Source organism: Mauremys mutica, chromosome 24, assembly GCF_020497125.1.
Source record: "Mauremys mutica isolate MM-2020 ecotype Southern chromosome 24, ASM2049712v1, whole genome shotgun sequence".
NCBI lineage: Eukaryota > Metazoa > Chordata > Testudines > Geoemydidae > Mauremys > Mauremys mutica.
Genome location: NC_059095.1, coordinates 5,761,564 through 5,775,666, shown reverse-complemented (window position 1 = coordinate 5,775,666; position 14,103 = coordinate 5,761,564).

Below are 14,103 nucleotides of genomic sequence, written 5' to 3'. Positions count from 1 at the left end.
AACAAGTACTGTGTATTTATTTGGAATATGTGTGTATATATATAACAAACAAAATGTCATTATATTTTTAAAGAGATGTTTTTGGAACACCGCTCCCCTTAATAGCTAAGGAAGAACTGAAGTCTCCTGCATACACATGTGAGGTTTTGGCTCTGAGGACAGACCTTGGGATGTGGCCCATTGGATGACTGGTCCTCGGATATAAATTTGGTTTTATGAATTAATCTAATCTCTCCATGCAATTCTGGGCCTTAACATTGCTCCAGCAGCTTAAAGGGCTAGAACATTGGCAGATCCACCAGCCAGAAATTCCCCCCCTTGCAGGTGGGTTCCTATGCAGCATAAGGTCTTATGTTGTCTCCATTCACAGCCTCTGACAAAGGGTTATGATGTAGGGCAGACCCACGGACATGGTCGTGGCAGGAAGGAGCACTCTATGTTCCAACTATTCTGGGTTGCCAGACAGCTCCATAGGGTTATCCCCTCTATCCCACATCAGACCAGAATTTGGGAGGCATGAATCTACTTTTGCTCCCTCTGTGTTGGGCCTTCTGATCTGCTCCCCCCCCCAAGAGGTGCAGCATAGAATCTGGCCCAAGATATCGATCAGGATGGCATTGTGAAAGGATGAGGGTGCAGAGACTATATATGAGTCCAAGGCATGGTACCGGGATGCAGCAGCCAGTTGTTACAGAATTATAGCACCAATGATTATTATGATTTAGGCTATTGCTCGTTGAGAATAGGGCCCCAGTGTGCTGGTGGTGCACAAAGAAAAAATCCTATGCAGAGATCCACCTTATCTTTACAAAAATCATTTAAAAAAAAAAACTTTTAGCAGTGAGTGTATTGCCGGTGAAAGGTGCCAGATAGAGGCAGTGGTGCTGGAACAATTTGCAGAGTTGGTGTGCTGAGAGCCATTGAACCAGGGCCGCCCAGAGGATTCCGGGGGCCCGGGGTCTTCGGCGGCGGGGGGCCCTTCCGTTCCGGGACCTGCCGCCGAAGTGCCCCGAAGACCCGCGGCGGGGGCCCCCCCCCGCCGCCGAATTACCGCCGAAGCGGGACCCGCCGCTGAAGTGCAGCCCGGTCTTCGGCGGTAATTCGGCGGCGGTGGGCCCCGCCACGGGTCTTCGGGGCACTTCGGCGGCGGGTCCCGGAACGGAAGGGGCCCCCCGCCGCCGAAGACCGGGCTGCGCTTCGGCGGCGGGTCCCGCTTCCCCCCCGCCCCGGCCCCAGCCTCTTACCCCCGGCTCCCTCCTCACCCGGAGTCTCAGCACCTCACCGGAACAGCCGCAGCGTGTGGCCGGCGGGGCCTGAGCTCCGACCCGCTCAGAGCCGTGTGGTGAGGGGGCGGGGCTGGGAGCTGGGAGCTGAGCTCAGCCCGGAGCTCCCGGCCCCGCCCCCACACCGCGGGGCTCTGAGCGGGGCGGGGCTGGGAGCTCAGCCCAGAGCTCCCAGCCCCGCCCCCTGACGACGCGGCTCGGAGCGGGGCGGGGGTGGGAGCTCAGCCCAGAGCTCCCAGCCCCGCCCCCTGACGACGCGGCTCGGAGCGGGGCGGGGCTCAGGTGCCCTGGCGGAGACACGGCGCTTGATGCGCTGAGGCTCCAGGAGAGGGGCGGAGGCGGGAGCCTCCGCTGTTCTCTTGGGGGCCCCTGCGGAGCCTGGGGCCCGGGGCAAATTGCCCCCTTTGCCCCCCCCTCTGGGCGGCCCTGCATTGAACCAAACTGTAAACCCTGTATCTGATGGAAACCACTTCAAACCAGGGGGTGCAGCAGCACCCCTAGTTCCAGCACCTCTGGATAGAGGCCATGAGGCCCCTGGACTGTCAATGCACAAAATGGGGACAGCTTGGGAACTTGCTGAGCAAGCTTTTCTCCGATTCCACCCAGCCAGAGTGCCTCCGCAGGGTCCTGAAGTGACCCTGAGTAGGGCACAGAAGGGAAATCCGTCTCCATAGCCCATTCAGTTCTTGTCCTCTCCAGTGAGTCTTATCACCGCGTGTGTTGGTGGTTTGGTGATGTGCTTATCTGTGGAAGGATGGCACCGTTTTCAAATCGGTGGAGCTAGCTGGTACATTTTTTTTCTCCTTGTGAATAATGTTGATCAGGGTTTCTCAAACTGGGGTCGCCGCTTGTGTAGGGAAAGCCCCTGGCGGGGCGGGCCGGTGTGTTTACCTGCCCCGTCCGCAAGTCCGGCCGATCGCAGCTCCCACTGGCCGTGGATCACTGCTCTGGGCCAACGGGAGCTGCTGGAAGCGGCACGGGCTGAGGGACTTACTGGCCACCGCTTCCAGCAGCTCCCATTGGCCCGGAGCAACGTAAGTACCCATATGAGGCAAAGTTAAGTATGCGTGTGTATGTGCAGGATCCTAGCTTTATTTTAGAAAGTGCTGGCTATTTTTAACCACAGTGTTAGGAGAAAAAACACGATGGTAAAAACAGCTCTATGCCAGGCACATTAATTAGATTGTAAGCTCTGTGGGGCAGGGACTGTCTTTATGTTCTGTGTCTGTACAGAGCCTAGCGCAGTGGGGCCCTGATCATGGGTGGGGCTTTTAGATGCTACCATGATATACATAATAAGAGGCAAATGCCACAATACCACACCCAGAGACGCCATCAACATGAGACGCAGAGAATAGATTGGGAGTCCGGTGGCACCTTAAAGACTAACAGATTTATTTGGGCATAAGCTTTCGTGGATAAAAAACCCACTTCTTCAGATGCATGGAGTCATCTGAAGTGGGTTCTTTACCCAGAAAAGCTTTTTACCCAAATAAATCTGTTAGTCTTTAAGGTGCCACCGGATTCCTTGTTGTTTTTGTGGCTACAGACTAACACAGCTACCCCAGATATCAGAGAATAGATTGTGTATGTATGTGATGGTTTGAGAATGTTCTTCCAATCTGCACATGCTGTATCTAATTCACCCTGAGATAACGCCACTGAAGCCAACAGTTAATACAACAGAAGAATCTGGTCCCGCACAAAACAGCGGCTGCTGCATAGATGCCTAAGCAACAAATTAATCTGTTTCCACGAGAGGGCGTCATTGGCTCAGGTTTTTAAGAAGAAGAGCTGAAATTCTGGAGGTGTTTTTGCCCTGAATTTTTGTACTCCAGAAAAGCAGAGAGGTAAAACTGTGTGAAATTGTCAGTTTATTTAAAAAAAATTAAAAAGCTGAGAGGAAGTGGTACAAAATTTCACCATTGGTTACTAAATGATTGGCTTTTTCTGGAGCTGTTTAGACATTGTTATAGTAACTGATTAGTAAGTGAGCAGCTATTTCTAGAATTGCTTATTAATTGCTTAGAAATTCTAACAATTGCTTAGCAAATTCTACAGTTGATTAGTAACTGTAGTTAATTACTGGAGAGTCATTAGTAATGATTCTAGTATTTGTTGAGAAATATTTACAATTGATTGGTAATAGATTCACAGTTCTGCTAGCTATTCCTGTAACTGATGAGTCTCTCCTTTTTATAGGAGACGAGTCTAGACGAAAACATCACATCTGAAATCCCCTCACCCGGGTGACAGTTCAGCTCTAACTCTAGAGCCAAAAACTTTGTAAATTCCCACCAACTATACTAGTCTGAACCCAAATCCTGGATTCTGACACTTCTCAAACTTAAGGAAAGTTCTGATCTGATTTTTTGACTTCGACCTCTCTCTCCTTTTTTTACTCTGTGCTATGGTATGAGAACAAGCTGTAGCGAACAGCTGTACATTTATAACAAGCAGGAAATACTCCTTTACTTTCTGTGTCCCTGACAAAGGAAGGGATGGAGTCTGGCAGCTGTATCATTTTAATAATCATTGATAGTATTTTCACATACGCAGGTTGAGGTAAGGGTGATCAAATCTCACGTTTCAGGGCTTCGGGCGCTGATAGCCTGGAGCAAGCAGGAAATCATTCCCCCGTCATTCTTGTTGTTTGTTTTTATTTGTATTGCAGTAGAGCGTGGGAGCCCCAGTCACGGAGCAGGGCCCCATTGTACTAAACATACAAACACAGTGCACAGCTGGAGAGGTTTGCACTGTCCTCTGAAGCATCAAGTATTGGCTATTGTTGGTGCTAAGATTCTGGAGGTCAATGAGCCGATGCACAAGAGCAACTCTATTCTTCGGTGCTGCTGTTTCTCATCTTAGGTGGGAGAAGATGAGTGGACAATGGAAAGAAAGACCCTTTAGAGGCAATCTGACCGATCCAGAGAGGAAACTACGCTTGTGGACAGATTTACAAACCTGGGAAAGTTTCAGTCCCAGCAGTCGGCATCTAAATGCCTGTGGACAGATGGGTAGAGATAGATAGATGGGTAGTTTGTAGAGGCTGAGTCTTGCATTTCTGCACTGGGATAGTAGAGGGTATTGGCAGCCACTCTGCACAGTCTGTCCCACCAGAGGCCACATCCTGGATAACAGATGTGGTGAGGGACATTCCAAAGCAGTTGATCTTTAGAAGGCCTCCTGGAGACAAAGGAAGAGATTGTACCAGTTGATACTACAGATGCCCAGATCTTCCCTCTTGTGGGGCATAAGTCAAGCAGAGGTTCTCGCATCCACTGCCTTCAGTTGGGTGAATATTATCCCCTGTGAGTAAACCCAGCCATTTATAGAATATCAGGGTTGGATGGGACCTCAGGAGGTATCTAGTCCAACCCCCTGCTCAAAGCAGGCCCAATCCCTAGACAGATTTTTGCCCCAGATCCCTAAATGGCTCCCTCAAGGATTGAACTCTCAACCCTGGGTTTAGCAGCCCAATGCTCAAACCACTGAGCTAATAGTGGGAGCTGGGCAAATATTGCCAGAAAGGTTTGCTGCAAACATCCGATGATTTAAATGAGCCTGCTTTGCTGAGTGCACGTGTAATGCCGACAGACCCCGGTTGTCAGCGGGCAGGATTGAGCTGGGGACCTCCAGAGCTAAATGCATGAGCCTCTACTTGCATGAGTTGAAAACCAACTGCCTGTTAGCTAAGGCTGTAGAGCAGACTCATTTCTCTCTCTCTCTAAGCGGTCTTGGTGCCACTAGATGGGGCAGAACCACACACCGAGGAGGTGTGTGGGTTACACATGGCCCTGTTCTGCATGATTTCTAACACATGGGTTCACCAGCAGGAGCATTTGCCAAAGCCTCACATTTTAATCAAACGTCAATGGTCGTTGACGGAAAGTGGTTATCACATTCAGAGTGATGCATATTTGTACTGGAAAGTCAATTCTAAGAGTTATCCTCCTTCAGTGGGGGCAGAAAATTCTCAGGTGGTATAGGCGTCCAATGAAAACAGACTCCGTTTTGAATATTTGCAAGTGAGCTGCCAGCCACAAACATTTTCTGCTAATGCTCTTGGATAGCAAATATGAGGAAACTGCAGTTGGTTTGCAGAAGATTGACCAGGAAGCAAAATGTTTTGAATCAGTTACCCCTATGTGAATTAGTTGCTCAGCACTAAGTTATCCGTATACAGCACCTTCTATTCCCAAAATGCTTTCCTAGCAATTGCTGGAATGCAACCATTTCTGTTCAGGGAAGGCAGCAAGGAAAGAGGGAGAATTTTGGCTAAGGGCAGTGGAAAATATCACAGACAGTCCACAAGGAAGAGACAGGCCTGAAAGGACACATCTGAGACGCCCATGGAGTAAACTGCAGTGGCTGAACATATCCCCTATAAGATGAAGGGTTGGAGACCTCACTTGTGATTACAGGGAGAGTAAATGTAGCAAGGCCAATGCTTAGACCTTTAAACTGACCACCCCTGCAGGAAAAGGGGGAGTTTAATCTAGCACCACTGCAGAGCACTAGAATCTTCTCTGTTCAGCTCACTGCAGGAAGCAGCCTACGGATCATGCCCAGCCCCAAGCAAGTGATTCTGTCTGGCTCATGCACATAAGATGCAGCATGTCCAGGAAGCCCAGAGGAATTGAGTCAGGGCACCTCTTGTTCCATTCACATGACCCTCCCGCTTGCATTCCATCCAAGGGCCTGTGGGCGTTAACCATGAGATCACGTCCCGAGACGTTACTTCATTCAGACAGTGCCACTCTGCCAGGCTGTTGGCGAGGGGTGAGAGGCGTCTCAGACTCTGCGGCTCTACAGTGGACTCCAGCATGCATGTGTGCTGTGTGTTCATGGCACACACTTGCTCCCATTTTGTGCTGGGGGAAACCCAGCTTGCCAGCACTGTGCCAGCTGCGTGGGGTCTAGTTTACATTACGCAAAGGTGATTAGCAGTCAGAGGAACCTGTAGCTGGGGCCTTCCCTACCCAGACATGCCCTGCGGGAAGTAACAAAGCTGTGAGTAAATCCATCCGACTCCTGGATTTGCTGACATGAGCTCTGCAGTGTTTATATAAATCCCAGACTCTCAGATGTTGTTCCATGTAGATGTTGCATTGCACAGACGTGTTCTCAATGTGCGTCTCCTTCACAGTTCCTCCTGCTGCACACACCAGATCCACATCACGCTGTTGAAGCCGGAGGCTCCCAAGCGCTGTCTATTTCCTATTCATAAAAGCTGAGAGGTCATCAGCAAGTCTGGGGTTAAAGCTGAGCTGTTGCATGCCACCTCCTCCGTCACCCTAAATCCTGTTTCACAAAACCATACATGTCCTGGGGAGAGCTACTTCCAGAACGACGTCCCCGCCCCAGAACGACGGTCTTTGTTTTAAGTGATATCCAGAGTTGAACTCCCAGTTTCAAACTCTCCCAGACTGCCCCACAGTTCAGACCCAAACTCTGCCGTGCAGACCCAGAGCTGGTTAGTTCCAGAATGGCAGATGCAATTCTCTCCTGCAAGGCACAGAACCAGCCCCAGATTCTGCCTTAGAAAGATCCTTGAAGCCAGGAGAAGCTCAAAGGAGCCAAAGCCTAGCTCTCTGTTGTGTTTCTGGGCAAGTGAGAATAAATAGAGTAGCTGGGCTCCTGGCTTTCCCCCACCCCAGATGAGATAGAATTGCATATTTTAATTCATAAATTGGAGACCGTTCAAAGGAAAGCGGCAAGGTTTGTTACAAACGCTGCAGGGGCTGTCAGCACTGAACCAGTCACTCACGTCATGTTGGATTTGAATCAGTTTCCCTTTGAATGAATGTACAGGCAGATCATAAGAATTACATTTCTATCCCCACCTCCACCCAAAGAGCCTTTCACCTCTGGCTCACAGGTTCAAATCCAGCCCCAGCTGCAGTGACCAAAAGTTAGCTGGTGGCTGTTTGGTGGCCTGCGTGAATTGAGTTTGAGGGTCTCAAACCACCTTCCACCAACTCATGTGTGCACATCGCCTAAAACCACTAACCGAACTGGCACACCCTTGTGTGATTCTCGGCAAGTCACAGAAGTCTGGTATGTACCTAAAACGTAGGTCGACCTACCTACATTGCTCAGGGCTGAGAAAAGTCTCACACCCTGTGTGACGTAGCTAGGTAGACCTAACCCCTGCTATAGACACAGCCAGGATTCTTCTGTCACTCTGGCAACTGCCTCTCCGAGAGATGGATTCCCTACACGGATGGAAAATCCCCTTCCATTGCTGTAGGAAGTGGCCAGGCTACAGCGGCACAGCTGCAACGCCGTAGCTTAGCCGCTGTAATGTAGACCTACTCTGTGTCGGAGGAGTGTGGTCTGCACCACAGGGATAATGGCACTGCCGTTCCCCACGGCGGAGTGCGGATAAACCCGTTAAAGATCGGGAGGTGCTCATATACTGCGGTGATGGGGTGCAGATAAATTCTTGGGACAGAAGGTGTGGATTCTGTTCCCAGCCCCGGCACTGACCTGCTTGTGCGACCTTGAGCGAGTCTCTTTACTTTTCCACTGTTTGTCTGTCCTTTTTAGATGATAAGCTCTTTGGGGCTTTTGGTATATGGTGCCCAGCCCAACAGGGCCCCAATCCATGGGCGGGGCTTCTAAGGACTCCTGGAGGGCCAATATCATTCATTCATCTCTTTGCCCTGCTGATACTCCCAGCCCTTGCTGGAGGGGTTGATCTATTGGAGCAGCTCATGGTGGGAGAACCCACCTGCCTTTTAGGGTTCATGAAACCTCTAGAACTTATTTTTAAAAAGTTTGGAGTTTCACTAAACATTTTGGAGTTTTGCTGAAGTTTTTTCTTCTCTTTTCTCTCTCTTTTTTTTTTCTCTCTCTCTCCTTTTTACCCTTAATTTAAACCATTGTTTTTCAAAGGAAATTTAATGTGAAAAACATGTTTTGTTTTTATACTAACTGGAAGCCTGTACTAGGCAAGGCATCGAGATTCTTCTCTGAAAGTCATTCTGGCCCCGCTGCTGAGGCTGACGGGGCGAATCTAAGAATGTGCCGTGCCGTGCCATGCAGCAGCACAGGACTCGCATTTCACTGAATTCCGTCAGAAGTGGAGCCTTCAAGCCACCAATAATCTCGAACCCTGATTTCTGAATAGGTTGTAAGCCTGGCAAAGTTAGATCCCTCCCTCCTGGCTAGCAGCTCGCTGAGCCAATGCGGTTCTCTGAACAATTCCTCGCTTTCCGGTACTGAACTATGTAAGTTATGGTCACCTCAGACCTGCCAGGAGGGTACTGATCCAACTTCTAACTAAGGGCCCGATCCTGTGAGATGCTGTGCACCTTCTGCCAGGTGCTGACTACCCTCAAAACCCACTGAAGCCAATGGGAGCGGAGTGTTCTCAGGGCCTCGCAGCATCAAGGCCTCAGATGCCGTTTTGCAGCTTGCTTCTCTTCCCTGTGATTCAGTGGGAGCAGGATTGGGTCTTCCATGGGAAAAGCTGACAGTATAAATAGCACTTTCTTACTCAATGTCTCTGCTCCCCGCCATGTGTCAAGCTGTGAGTAATAGCTGCTTGTCTTGCTTTCATTTCTCTGGTTAGTGCGGCATTGACAGGATGGCTCTGCAAGAGTGGGCTGGATTCCATTCGGCCCCATTCATCCTCCTCCATCACACTGTCAGCTGACATCCGCTTGCAGGATCTTTGTCACAGGCAATGACGTGCAAGGGGCAGGACGAATGCAGCTGGCTCTTCAGACCGTCTAGGTGCAGCTTGCAAGGCAGGATCTGGAGTCGCATATTGAGCAACTGCGACCCATCATTGAGAGAGAATAGACACAGAGCCCTGGGATGGGCTAGATTGTCCCCTCCTGCCAGAAGACGGGAGGGTTGGGTTGTGTAGAGGTGCGGACTCACCCCTGCGGCACCTCCTGCCTGGTGACTTCCAGCTCCGGAGCGCCCTCTGCAGGCCGGTGATCCGCCTGTCCTCTGGCCTCCCTGGACCCCGGTGCCCCTTTAACTGGGGTGCTGCCCCCTGGCAGTACCCCACCAATCTGGGTCTCCCCCTCCCAGGGGAACCCCCCCCACTATCCTCACTTCGCCTCAGTCTTGGCTACTGCCAGTCGTCACTTAGCCCCCGTTCCCTGGGGCAGACTGCAGTGTATCAGCCGCTCATCACGGGCAAAGGACTGCTGCCTCTGCCTACCCGTGGGCTGCCCCTTTGCAACCCCAGTACCCAGTTGGCCTTACCCTAGGTCTGCAGCCTGGGGCTTTCCAGGCCAGAGCTCCCCAGCTCCTCTTATCTTCCCCCAGCCCTGCTCCACCCTAGGTACCCAGAGACGCTTCCTAGCAGCCAGACCCTTCTCCCTCTAAAGGCAGAGAGAGACTGACCAGGCCCTATCTCATTGCCTCTTATAGGGACCAGCTGTGCCTGACTGGGGCATGCCCACGGCTGAGCCTACTTTCCCCGATCTGCCAGATGAAAGGACGATCTGCACAGACATCCTCTTGTAACCGGCTTTGGGGAACCTCTGCTCCTCACACTTCTCTGCCCCCAGCTCTCTGGAAGGTCCTACCAGGCCCCGGGTATGGCTCACTTTGGAGCAGATTCCCTGCAAGGACGATTGCAGGATGGGCAGGACAATGCATTAAGCAACCGCACTCCCTGCCACCTCCATCCCCACATGCAGATCCCACATCCGGTAGCGTGCCCTCCTGACAGGATGAGGAGGGAAGGGGAGGGCGCGGAGGAGGCAGCACCCACTTCTGCCCGGAAAGGGGAAGATCGCCCACAGAGGCACACCTGAGCGTGCAGGGCTCAGCAGGATCCTCCGGCCCAACATCCTTGTTCATAGTCAGTTCCCTACTCTAACCAAGCTCTGCAGCTGGTGTACATCGGCACAGCTCCCTCTTGAATTGATCCTCGGTGCCACTAACTGCCACTGTCACCTCTTGTTACGGCCTTTGTCCCTTTTCCAGCTTACTCATCCCCCAGTCAGACTCATGCCCGCAATAACTTATGGCAAGGAACACCAGGGGTTTTGTGAAATGACGTGGCCCGGGTCCGTCATGCATGACACAGTTTGCTGCGCAAATCACACAGGCATGTAGTGTAGACAAAGTTATGAGTCAACACACAAGTAGGCTGTGTGGGTTCCCAGTGTCAGTGGTTCCTCTGTCCTGTTAGATGTCACAGGCTAAACTGTGCCTTGATGTATAAAGGGTGCAACTCTATTAAAGGCACCTGGGTTGAGTTTGCTCCGGAGGAGCAGACACGGTGCCACATAACAGAAGTGTAATCAGTGGGGGGTGTTGCAATGCAATATTTCCGTGACGTTTTGGACACATATCTTTGTGCACCATGTTATGTGGGCGATATGACTGCACCATCTGTATTTGAGCAATACCCTTTTGTGCAAATATTTGTTGTGCACTCCTCCTGAATTAAAATTCTTGGACCAAACAGATCAAAACATCTTGCACCCATTAGAATAGGACATTGATGGCAACATGATTCCTTTGACTTGCATGTCTTGGAAGGGACTTTGGACACAGTGCTGTTTTCCCCATGGCCCAGAGCAATCTTGGCCGCCTCTGGATGTGCTCATTCAGGACTCTTCCTGTGCCCCAGATTGTCTCCCCACTACGCTGTGTCCACCTGGCTTCAGTTCGAGCCAGGCAAGTGACTTGGGCAGAGAGCCTGGGTCATTAGAAACATAACCTCTTCAGCGACAACTAAAATCTTGCCATCCGGCCTTCCCCTTTTCTTACGTAGCCTGGCACTTGTGCCCCAGCCCCCATCCTAATGATCAGACAATTACGTGCATAACTCAATCATTTCATAAGGAACCAATTAAGGCAGCTATAAATCTACGTGCAGCCACAGCCTGGAGAAATCAAATACAGAGCCCAGTGAACGCCATAGACAAGAGATGGGAAACCAGCTTCATCAGTTATCAGAGGGGGAGCCGTGTTAGTCTGGATCTGTAAAAAGCGAGAGTCCTGTGGCACCTTATAGACGAAGTGGGTCTTCACCCACGAAAGCTCATGCTCCAATACTTTGGTTAGTCTATAAGGTACCACGGGTCTCTTTGTTGCTTTTTACAGCTTCATCAATGACTAGCTGCTTCTCTTCAGTAGTAACAACGTGACTCTACCAACTTCAGTACAACTTTCCAATCTCCAAGGTGCTGTCTATATTTCTCTGCTTTCCATAGCTCTACTTCCCAGCCCCGGTCATGTTTCTTATGCCTTTCTTTTCAGGCAGTTGGGGCCATAAACTTTAACGTGCTTCAGTATTGACGAATGTGTTTTAAAAATCTCCAAGTCAGATTCAGCCTTGGTGTAAGTGGGCACACGTACATTGACTTCATTACACCTGCTTATGCCAAGGCTGAGTTTGCTCCTCCATGTTCAACAGCTCAGACTCTGACATGTTGTAACGAAAGAAGAGGACCTCGCTAGAGGTCAGAAGTCAAATCCTGGCCCTATGGAAATCATGAGAGGTTTGCCATTGACTACGGTAAGGCTAGATTTTACCCAAGAAGTCTTTACTGGGACACACAAGAGCTACTGGAGGATCTCAAGATCACACACTTTGTTTTGTATCTTCAAAGCATACTAACACCAACTAATTGCAGCAATTCTCCCAGTGCTCTTGAAAGGTAGGTAACCGAGAATTATGTCAACATTCTTCAGATGCATAGGGGTCAAGGCCCTGACTGTCTGCGGTATTTAGGTGCCTAACTCCCATTGAACATATTGGGTCAGACCAGCGGTCCATCCAGCCCAGTATCCTGTCTTCCAACAGTGGCCAGTGCCAGGTGCCCAGGAGGGAATGAACAGAACAGGGAATCATCAAGTGATCCCTCCCCTGTCGCCCATTCCCAGCTTCTGGCAAAAAGAGGCTAGGGACACCATCCCTGCCCATCCTGGCTAATCACCATTGATGGACCTGTCCTCCACGAACTTCTCTAGTTCCTTTTTGAACCCTGTTAGTCTTCTCAATATCCTCTGGCAAGGAGTTCCACAGGTTGACTGTGCCTTGTGTAAAGAAACACATTGAAGTCCTTGGGAGTTAGGCACCTAAATATCGTTGAAGGTCTAGGCCCAAGTGACTTGTGAGAGAATAAGTGGCAGAGCTGGATTAGAACAAAGAAAGTCCAAGGCTCTTAGCCTTGTGCAAGCGCTCATAGACCACTCTGCCTCTCAAGCCACGTGCAGAAGATGAGCAATGTTCCTGTAGGCAGGGGGTACAGGCTGATTTCTGACCTGTTACTATCTGTATTATGGTAGCACCTAGAGGTCCCAAGCAAGATCCTGGCCCCACTGAGCTAGACACTGTACAGACACATCGTAAGAGGCAATGCCTCTCCCAAAGACATTACATTCTAAACTGGCAAAACAGACAAAGGGAGGATTATTATCCCCATTCTACAGATGGGGAACGGACTCCTTCCAGGGCTAGTGAGCTAGTCCACCAGCTCATAGTGATCTTGACTGGTGAATGGATAGAGAACCATTGAACCAGATGAAGAGCACAGGATGGCACACCAGGATTAGAAAGATACCCAGAAGGATGCAAGGAATACTGGGAAACTTTGAGCTCATGTGGGAACCCAGAACCTGGGTGAAGAAAGCAAGGGGAAGAAGCATCCCCAAGAACAGAAGGCTGGAGCAGACTTACAGTCTGAGTAAGAAACCGAGTCAGGGTCTCTGGACTTTGCCCAGCATAAGTGAGGAGCAAGAGGCCATAATGCCAGGAAAAAGAGAACCACCAGGAGCAAGAAGGAGGCTGATGTGGCTTCAAATGGGGCTGACGCAAAGCTCTGAGGATTAAGGAGGTGATGTCCTGGAAACTGAGAAGGAAAGAACCAGGAAAGAATATTCAGTTGGATGAAGCTTGCAGAGACAAAGCACAAGCGGCTCTGTGGCACTGAAGATGTCTCTGGGCTGGAATAGCTTTCAGGCCACCTTCAATGGAAAGAGGGGTCAGGATCAGGGAAACAGCCAGAGTGGGGCCACATCTGGATTCAGTTAGAGTCTTGGGTGTGCTGCAAGATCTATTGCCACGGGATTGAACACACATGGGTCAGGTGGCTTAATATAGGGCCAGATTTTCTGTCTAGGTGGCTTTGAAAATCTGGGTCTAATTCAGCGTCTATTGAAATCAATGGAAAGACTCCCACTGACTTCGGGGGGCTTTGGATCAGATCCTTCTAGAGCGAACAGAGGCAAGGAGATGTAATGAGCCGATAGACGTGCATGTATGCAGAGTATAATCCGAGAAGAGATCTGCAGGCCCCGAGGGGTTAATGGGACCCTGAGCAATAAACAGCTGGGTTCACAGAGAGCAAATCTGTGCCAGACAAACTCAATAGCTTTTCTGATCGAATTACAGACTGAGCTTATGGAGTGGGATGCAGGCAGCGTAATAGATTGGAACTTTAATTAAGCATTTGACACAGCGCCTTGTGAAATCTTACCCAAATAATTCATTCAAATTGCCTGGGATATAAGCACTGCCACATGTGCTGAAATCTGGCAGGAGGATAGTAAACAAATGGCAAAGTGTCAAGTCGGGGTGGGGAGTTGGTTTGCTGCAGGACTGGGCATCAGGCTGTTTTGTCATTTAACCCCCTTATTGTTAATAGTCTGGAAGATGAGGGAAACGGGGTATTAATGAGCTGTGCAGTTGATGCTACAGTAGGACACGGTGCAGCCATCGGCTTGGCTGGAGAGGGAAAATGGCAGTCAGGAGAAGCAGCTGCACTGAGATAACAGACCAAGTAGTGGAACTAGGTACACCTCTACCTCGATATAACGCTGTCCTCGGGAGCCAAAA